Genomic DNA, 10,448 nt, shown 5'->3' with positions numbered 1-10,448 from the left:
TTTCTTCCTCCTCCCCTTCTGGCTGGTGCCAAAATGCTAAATGCCTGTCACTGACAAAAAAAAATACACCCATATTTTGTTGTTGTTTTTTTTTTTATTAATGGACCTGAACAGCTTCCAGCAGTGGTTGATGAGTGTTCTGAAAAGAAAATCTGCTCTAGATGGTAGCAAATACAGCCAAAGATATCGTTACACCCTTAGCACACAAATCTGAAACCAGGTTTGAACTATCTTACCATTTGAAAACCTCCAGCTCTCATCATTTCCTTTATTATCTGGGCAGAAGCATTTCATCCAGCTTTTTTCTCTTACCTTTTCCAGGTGTGATGGTACATTATATTAGCCTTTGAACCCATTGTGAATTCAGTCTCCCCAAACCTGAAGCCCAGCTCATTTGAGCAAAATCTATTTCCAGCCCCTTCAGACTAGTAACATTCTGTCTAACTGCTATGAGTAAAAGGGAAAGTTGACTTTCCACTGCTTTACTGCTTTCAGAATTATTTCAGTGACAGTGGAGTGAGTTTAAAATACCTCAGTCTGATTGTATTTTACATCTGCTTTACTCTGCTGTGAAGTGACTGTCACTTGTGCAAAAGAAAAGGGCATCATCAGGTGTCAGCTGTCGCTGTGGCAGGAAAACTTCATCAAATGTAGATGTTGAAGCAAAACCAGAGCAGAGACCAGTCCCCAGGGAAAATGAGCTACTAGCTCCATTTCTCTAGGAACCATGCTTTGAGCTGCCGTTCTAATACTCTGGTGTGGTTGCTGAGTTTCACGGAGAGCTCTGCCTTTTGTTTTATAGGGGTCCCTGTGCATGCTCGCATTAAGACGTGCACTGAGAAAAAACAGTGCTGCAAAGTGCTGGCCACTGCTGTGTGCATCAGCACTACTGCATATAACTCAGTAGATGGCAGTCTCGGACAACTTACCCTTTGACAGAAACATTTGTGTGGATCACGCTGATAGCTTCCATAGCTCATCTGTCAAAAAACTTTATGTAACAAATATATATGTATATAAAAAAATACATTACTAGAAACAAGACGTAACAGGACACTCCAATAAAGCATGTACACACCCCAAGCATTATGTGGACCGATCTGAGGTGTCCAAACGTAAATTGTGATCAGTGCAGGACTCCACTCACACAGACTTGGTAGGACTAAGCTCCTCAAGTACCATGCTCATCCCCTAAGGCAGGAGGATGCTGTGCAAGCTTGGGGTAATAGCCCAATGGTTGGACCACTCACTCGTCAAGCAATAGAGAAGCCTTTGTACAGTTCTTCCCAGGGACGGGAAGGCAGAAAGACACCCCTCCCGTTCTCCAGAGCATGCTCTGGCTTACTGCCAGTAGGCAAGAGAAACCAAAATGTTTGCCGCTTCGTTTTAAGCCTGCACATCCCCTGTGAGGTTTTCATGGGAATATGAATTGCCTCACGTTTAGCACAGACTCCATCATGCCATGGGCATTTTCCTCTGGAGTAGCTGATAAGGTACAGCTGAAACTCTGCTTTACTTCACAGCAATTTGGTTTTCTCATATCTTAAAGCAGATTCCAATGCAAATTGCTGAAGGAGTGACAGAGAAGGATGCTACCTAACCTGATAAATCATTCCAGTATATAAAAATAAAGTCTGGCAGGAACTTCTGTACTTAGATCACTGTGCCAGCTTTCAATGAGCCTCCTCAGTTGTGCAAACGCCTAAAAGAGTTTCCCCCAGCCCAGTCATCTGCAGACTGCCGTGAGCCAGGGTGAGTCCACTACGACTGTTCCCATCACATTTTGGGATCAAATTCCTACAGCAGCTGCTAATAGTACTGCCTCAGGCCACTGGGACAACCTGATGAAGTTTCAGTATTCAGATTCAGTAATGTAATTTCAACTCCTCTAAAAGCAGTGAAGAATCACCTTTAGGGAGAACCCAGCTCCAAGACAAATTTTAATCCCTGTGGGCACCTTTGCACAGTCAGCCCTGCCCTGACTACACGTTTTTCTACTGCATCTAAACCCAGTCCACTCCTGTTGCCCAAAAAAAAGCAAACAAAACAAGCCTTCTGTTAAAACAAACAAACAAACATACAAAAACAACTAAGGGGCTTCTTGAAAACTCATCTCAGGCCTTCAGCTTATGCCCTACATAATTTTGTGATTGCTTCAGCTTTCTCCACAGTTTCTTAATCGCACAGTAAATTTTGGCCTTCAAATCAGATAATGGTAAACTGATGCTATGACAATTAAGTATAGCCTCTAGCAGTACTTATAAAAACCACACAGCACATACTGCTTGGTTCTTAAAAGAGTATTTCTGAAACCACTCAGCCTATTTACACACTAGTGTTTTCCATCTGCCTGGACAGAAATATTCCTTTACAATTGTCTGGTTGCACTCGATGCCTTGTTAGTCACTGTAATAGAATATTCTCAGATAGAATGTGCTACATCTGGATTTTGTACTAAAGTTACTTTTTTTTTTTTCCAGTCTTCAAATAGGAATAGGAGAGCGCATGGAGTAATGCATGCGTTAACATCTTTGGAGAAATTACTACAAAGAAGCTTGTGCTCAGATAAATAAGAGCAGCCAATGGCATTTTCTTTTGTTCTCGGACGTTAAAGGTAAATCATCCAGGCTACATAATTAGTTTCAGTAAATAACATACCTGTATCCCACTCCAAATGATAGTCTTCAACTGGATCACAGAGCTCTTCTGAAACCAGGAAAAATTTCCGAGATGCAGAGAAGGCAACTTTGGAAACTGAAAAGAAAAAGGGTTGAGCATCTGGGAAAAAAAAAAAAAAAGGTGTATTTATGGCAATTAAACATGACAGAGTCTACTGTATTAATTTGTGTGTTAAAAGATAAGGTAGTACAGAGCATTATAATCGTGGCAAAACAGCTGAATCCATACCACATCATGTCTCATATTTTGCCTCAGCCTTGTCTTTCCCAAAGTCTTTGGAACTGGCTCTCCCTGGGATCTCAGAAGCAGAAAGAGAAACAAGAGGGGGTGGCAGAAAGGGGCAGAGGTTAGGCAAGGAAGCTTGGAACAAAGACACACAGTGCTGTCCTTGCCTACATCCAGCTGAAAAGTACAATTAAGCTCCTTGGAGTTTCAAGCGTCCTCTCCTGTGATGGGTTTATCTCACTAGAAGAAAATACGTTCGTTCCATGCCAGTTTGGGGCTGACATTTAAAGCACCTTTTGCTATCCATCACAGGAAGCTGCAGGCCTACAGAACAGGCATTTACTGATTTATTACACTCCTGAAATATCATTCTTCATTTTGGGAATACTCTCAACTCACCCCTGTGCACAGAGCGCGTACGGCAACAGAACAAGTTAACTTAATATTCTGCAAGAGCTTAAATGCACAATGACATTAATCTAATCATGCTTAATATGTGATTTCTCAATTGCACACTTCAGGGACAAACTGTAACCTGTCTATAGTACATTAGCAATAGAAGGAAAATCTATCTGTATTTTTGTTTAATGGGATAAAGGCCCAGAATGATGCGATACCCCTGTGTATCTGCAGGGATATCAGGCTGCACACTGGAACAGCTGTAAATCAACTGAGGAATGGGTTTCTTCAATATGAATATGACTGTGGAAAGAAAGCTTTTCTTGGTGCAGCCACTGAAATGTCAAAACAGTATTAATAACAAAGCATACATTTCCAAGAAGCCATTACCTGCTGAGAGCTAATAATCATGCAATCAATTCCATTCATAAATACTCTACAAGGCTATGGGAAATCAAATCACACGCGTTCTAAGTTCTGGCCTCCACATCAAGATAGATGGTGTCAGCAGAGGGACCAGGTGGAATCAAATACCTTTACATCATACTGACAGGACAAAGTGATCAAACAGAGACATTATTTAAGAGTAGGATTTCTTTCCTTAGGATTTTTAAGACACTCTAAATCTTTGAGCAGATCACCCCTGGACAGACTGCATGCACAAATATGACCAGTTAGAACTTTACTACCAAGCTTTCACTTTCTTACACTGAAAGGTGAATATTCCCAATCTCCTCAGCATCAGAAGGCTGAGCTGCTGTTATCTTTTACTGGGAGAGATTTTTGAAATTGTTCACCAGATGGAAATAAAAATAATTTCAGAATGTATTATTTTTAGTTTCCAATGACAAGCTTGTTTTATTTTTCAGTATAAGACTTTTTCCACAGATTAAAACTTTCAAGATCTGTCTAGAAATGATCATAAAACAACACATTTCCATTTTGCCTTATGATACATAAACTTGCATCATTCTGGATCTGCAGATAGGGAACTCAGAGTTAAGGAGGAACAAGGAGCACATTTTGAAAAGGATTTCCAAGCTGTTTTTTAGTGCTCAGATCCCTCAGACAGAGCTTGATAATTCTTTCAGATTTCATGTATGGACTATCAGGGGAACCCAGCATTTAACTTGGCTGATCTGGAAGAGACAACTCACTGATCTGGAAAGCATACAGAATGAGCTGTGTAAAAGACTCAGTCCTTGCAACCGAATTCAAGAAAGATATCAGCACCTAGATAGGGACTCAGGTAGAAACTAGAGCCCAGAGCGAGTCCATAACTGATTCTGCAATCAGCTGCTGCCTGGCCCTGAAGCACCAGAACCACAGAGGCAATGACTTGTTTATCTAAAGCTCCGCACCTGCCATGCACTGAGTGTCTGTCCCAGAAGTGGGATCCCCCATTTGGTTTCCCTCCTCTGCATGGAGGGATTCAAATCCCAACATCTAAAGAGCCTCTTGTGAGATTGGAGTCTCTCCTGGATAGGAAAGGACACAAGAGAAGGGAAGAGAGCAAAGAAATGCAGAAAACAGAGCCTGACTGTGCAGCCTATTGGGGATTTCAAACACATTTCAATTTTATGGGAAGGAGCTACTGTCTCACCACCAGTAAACAAAGTTAGGACTTTTCTTTACCTTTATAACAAATATTGAATTCCCAGCAATTAAATCCTGAATTTTCAAGATGTTCCACACAGACTTGGTGGAGCATGAGGTGCAACGATGTGGTGTATGATTCTGTGTTCTCAACAGAAGAATACTTTGCAGAGCAGTAATTTGTCTACAGGATAATCTGTATCTTCCAGTTAACAACCTCATCACAACAAGTATCACAGATTGTTGATAAGGTCATTTCAACCCCCCTCTATGCATGGAAGATATAGTACATGGAGATTATGGCAAGCTGTCACTCTTTCTCCAGCAGTGTCTCCAAATGAATGGAAGAGAGTAGCAGCTATAGCTAGTTACCTCAGTCTGCACATCATTAAAGATACACTGAATAATTCATTTTTCCTTCCATGTTAATGACGAAAAGCAAGTATTGCATTGCTTAGAAACATGACTTGCACAACCCACTAAAACTTGAGCTGGGTATCAGTATACATTTCGTATAGAACACCAGTCTTATCACAGGAAATGAAAAACCTGCTGAAGGTTGTAACACCAACAATTGCCATTCTCATCCCATCTTGATGTAACTGCAGGTGCCACTGCTGCCAAATTATAATGCTGCATTTTAATTCTGCTTTCCTGAACAATAAGCAGGAGGCAAACATGCGGTATTTAATTCATGGCTTAAGCTGGGACCATGAGGAGCAAAAAGGAAAAGGCTGAAGGAAAAGAGAGAGAGAATGTAGAGAAAAGGAGGAGACAGCAGGATGCAGAAAAGGAAGCTGCAATTCAGCCTTCACCCAGATTCCCCGGCCAGTGGAGAACTGTGCCTCCTCCCAGACTGCCTCACCTATACCACCAAATAAAATACGCCAGGAAGTGCTGTCTGGCTCCCAGGCCAAAACTCACATTTCCCTCCCCCTGCCAAAAGGGCCATGTCCCAGCTGCCCACAGACAGCAGCACCTTCCAGCTGATGCTGGGCCGTGCCTGGCTGCTACCTGAGTGGCAGGCTGACTCCAGGCAGTGCCAAAGGACATGCCAACCTTCAGGTTATGGACCAGTGCCCCAGCCAACACGATGAGCATGTTTTAGTTACAGCGCATCCAACACTAATCATCCTTGCACAGACAAATAGTTCTGGGTTTGCTATATTAGGGTTGGCTCGGAAAGCATGGGCATCTGCATGAGGGCTCAATGTGGGGGTATTTGCTGTCCCAGCTCTTCTAGCACAACCACCATCTCAGATGACAAAGGAAATGACAATTCAAAGTTCAGCCACATGTGGCAATCCAAAACAGTGACAGTGAAATCTCTACCCTCCTGTCTGCCAAGGGGATCCTCTCTGCACCTCACCTCTCTCCCCGCTACGGCTGGCAGCCTGCTCGTTCTCAGATTCAAACCCTTGGGAGAATACCTTCTGCTTATGAATACTAAATTACATCGGCTTTTAACAGGGTAACATGAGCTTAAATGGATTAACTGTGTCACAGCCAGAGACAAAACAAATGACAGCAGCAATAAAGCAATCTAGAGAGAATTTCTACAGATCTTAGTTCAGCGATCACTAACCTGTGCAAGCTGCGGTTGTATGCCAGTTGAAGGAACAAATGGTCAGCTCAAAATTGTAACAGAAATCTGGACTAGATCTTTTAACTTCCCATCCTCAGCTCTGTCCTTTCATCATAGGGTCGTTCTTCTTAAAAACTGTCCTACTGATGTGACCGTAAATCATATAATATGATTAATATAATAGTATTAATGCAGTGCCGAGGGACCTCAAACAAGATCAAAACCTCATTGTTCAAATCTGTACACAGGCAGCCTCTGCTCTGAGGAGCCGTCAATTTAATTAGAGGGGGCACCAGGAGTGCAGAGCACTGCAGTGCTCACCCGGTGTCACTCTGCAACCCACAGGCTGCAGGCTTGCAAACTAGTACTCTGCTCCCCACACTGCACTGCCTCTTTCGCTGGCTTTGCCATGCAGCAGCTTTCATTAGACTGAGTTTGTTCGAAGAAAGTGAGACCGAACATGTGTGTACACATGAACATATGTGTGCAGCATCTGTCTGCAGCACTGTAAACAGGTGCAGCCCAAGGGATTGTTGTTTCTTGCACCGCTGATTTTTACCAGTTGCCAGCACTCGCTGGTGGTCTTTTGCATCAGCATAGTCAGTGAACCATGCTACCTGCCACAGAAAGGGAACACAGACGCGGTCAAAACTTTTTCTCTCGAGAAGGATGGAGTTTTTCTGCTGTTCAAGTTGCAGCTGTAAAATGCCCTGCTTGAAAGTCACTGCAGGAAAGCTTATGAGACATTGATTCCCTGTTCGCAGTGGGACCAGCTTCACCTCAGATCTTTAATGCCTCTTCCCCCTAGCCTTGCAGTGTCAGACTGGCCTAGCAGCTGCACAAAAATTATGGATAGTCACAGCAGTACCACTTCATTTTTCATGGCCCAATTCAGCAACACACTGCAGAGGGGTGGTGTTACCTCTGCTAACACTGAAAGCAGGATCAAGCCTCTTCGGGATCAAGGGACACTTGCTGAAAAGGTCATTGCCACCCAGCCCAACCTGTGTCAGCCCACTGTACAGCTCTGCATGACCTGCTCCTCCAGATTGCTTTGGCTCTGTCTCAGGGTCTGCAGGAGAGAGCAAGGGCAAGAGAAGTGCTGCTTCAAAAGCTACAAATGGAAAAAAAAAAATCAATCAGTCCTTCTCTTTGGCCAAGCTTGGCTTATGGTATTTCAAGCCCATTATTGATTCAGTGCTCAAAACATCACCAGTGCCTTTAAACTGTTATTATCTGTAGAGGGTCCCCAGTTCCTCAGAAGACAACAGTCTTCATAAACTGCCACAGATGATGATGTCTGGAAGAAAAAAAGAGTAAGAAAATCTTACCTGCTGTTTACTTTTGCCCCATAGCTCATCAGCATGGGGCTTCAGGTCTGGCACAACCCCCAGGCAGGCAGTTTTCATCATTTATCATGATCAAGCGTAATTCTAGAGGGAGATGAATGGATGCTGAGGCTTTGCAGTCCAGTTTGGGGTTATTGCTGCAGATAACCCTGTGCAGTGGTTAGATACCAACCTGGGTGTCTGGAGGGTCTCTCTGAGTCCCTGCTGGTTTGAGCACTGCTGAGCCTTCTCCCCAGTCATTTATCAGCAACCCTTTTTCTCCTTTCTCTGTTCAGTTTTACAAAAACAACTTCAGAAGTTGTGTGAGCAACAAAAATGTTACTTCTAGCATTGGAGTGCACAGGAAGATCTACATTATACACTTGAAAAGGCAAAAGCCTGATAGCTAGCAATTTACCTCTTCCTTACACAGAGGCTGAGAAATCACTTCAAAAAGTTTTCAGTTATCATGGTGTAGGTGGAGGTTGTCCCTTCACAGCTGTTTATTATTGTTGGATTTCTGTACCATTACAAAAACTGCATTTACACTTGACAAGAATCATTGCTGCTCAAGAAATAGGAAGAGCTGGTGGGGGAGGGGTGCTGGACAGGAAGGACAGCATCACAACCTCAGCAAGGATTACCTGATTTAACAGCAGCACACAAAAATTTCATAAAATCAGTGAAGAACTGCCACCCAATAATTTTCATCCTCAGATAAAACTCAGTGCAAGACAAGCTGATTTTCTTTTCTCTGTCTGGGCTGAAAACGTTCGGCTCCCAGTTACACTTTCGTAAATCCAGAGCATGAAGACTGAGGACAATTTCCTCAAGAAATACAAGACATTATTTGTTTCAGTTACCAACGCTATAATGGGCTGATTTTGCTAATTACGTTTCTAGTCCATACTGGGTTTTGATAGCCCTTCTGCTTTGGGTTGCAAACTTAAGTACTGTCAGTAGAGATATTTTCATGATCATATCTAAAACTGCCCCAGGAAAGTCTTTTGAACTAACCTACCTGAATACCAGCAGGTGGGTACCTGCTGTCTTTCTCAAGTTTATCAGCTTTAGAAGGGCTTTTGACACTGTCTCCTGTAACTTCCTCATTGACAAGTTGGTGGAGGATGGACTAGGTAGGTGGAGGTAAGGTGGGCTGAACTCACAGGTTTAACAGGTTGTGATCAGCAGCATGCAGTCCAACTGGAAGGCAGTGACTAGTGGTGTACCACGACGTTGAAACCGGTGCCAGTACTGTTTCACATCTTCATTAATAACCTAGACAATGGGACAGAGTGGTGCACCCCCAGCAGATTTGTACTGGGAGGAGTAGCTCAACAGCATTTTCTTTCTTCACTATGAGAATGGTTGAACACTGGAGGAAGTTGCCTAAAGAGGTTGTGGAGTCTCCATCCAATGAAGGAAATATATATCAAAAACAAACAAACAAACAAAAAAAAACACCACACACAACAACCAGACATAACTCTGGTCAACCTGAGCAGGGAGACTTTATTAGACAATCTCCAGAGGTCTCTTCCAGCCTCATCCATTCTGTGATTCTGTGAATTCGCAGAAGGTGATCAGGTAGAGATCACACACAGCTTCAGATGTAATAGAAACACAACAAGAATTAGAAGATGGCTAGAAGAGTTCAGCTGGAGACTGAAAAGGACACATACACAGACGTCTGTGGGAGTAAAAAGAACCCTGCATTGTTATCAGAGCAGTTTTCAAATTAGTAATTTACAGTCACGCAAATCTCATCCAAGAGGTGAGGGCTTAGCTGGACACCTGAAGCTTCAAAGTTATCACAAGCTTTGCAAAATATTTTTGTGAACGTGGACTGAATTTCCATAAATAAATACATAAAGCAATTATGTTTTGGTCATTGGCTTCAAAAACAGGAGAAGGGCAAAGTTATATAAATGAAAACCCTCATGAATTGCTGCTCAGTTTTATTCAGCCCTGTTTTTAAAGTTGCAAGACTTGGTATTTGGGTAGAAATCATGTTGAACCCGTCATTTTAGGGCTCACTTCAGTTCTCATACTGCATTTTCATATGAATCATGATTTAAAGTCGCATATGTTAGTAAATAACATGCAGTACCATATAGCAGATAGAATATAAAGGTTATTTAACAATGAACTATGATAACTAATTATACCTCAGCAGGTGCCATGCAGTATTCCTCAAACCTTTATGGGGGGAAGTACAGTCACAGAAAGGAAATTAGACAGGACACTGGAGTTAACATTGCCATTTCAGAATCACTTTAAGTGTTATTTCTCAGTAGTTGCTAGGACCACATATGGGGGGTCAAACAAATGCAAACGGTATGTCAAGTTTTTGACTGCTTGTCAGCTTTCCACCAAGAACCACAATACTGTCAAGACTTCACTTTTAAAGGAAAATGTTAGCTATGACAAAATACGGTCTTTTCCACAGGAAAATATTCACTTTATCTAGTAAAACATTTATCCTAAAATACATCATTTAAAAAAATAATAATAATTCTGAGCTTCCCACAAGAGCTGAACAAAGTATCTTGAGCTGTGGTGGTTTTACCCAGCTAGGCAGCTGAGCTCCACCACAACCACTCCCTCACTCCCCCTCCTCAAAGGGAAAGGGGTAG

The sequence above is a fragment of the Anser anser genome (genome assembly GCF_964211835.1).
Source record: "Anser anser genome assembly, chromosome: Z".
NCBI lineage: Eukaryota > Metazoa > Chordata > Aves > Anseriformes > Anatidae > Anser > Anser anser.
This window is presented reverse-complemented; position numbering follows the sequence as displayed.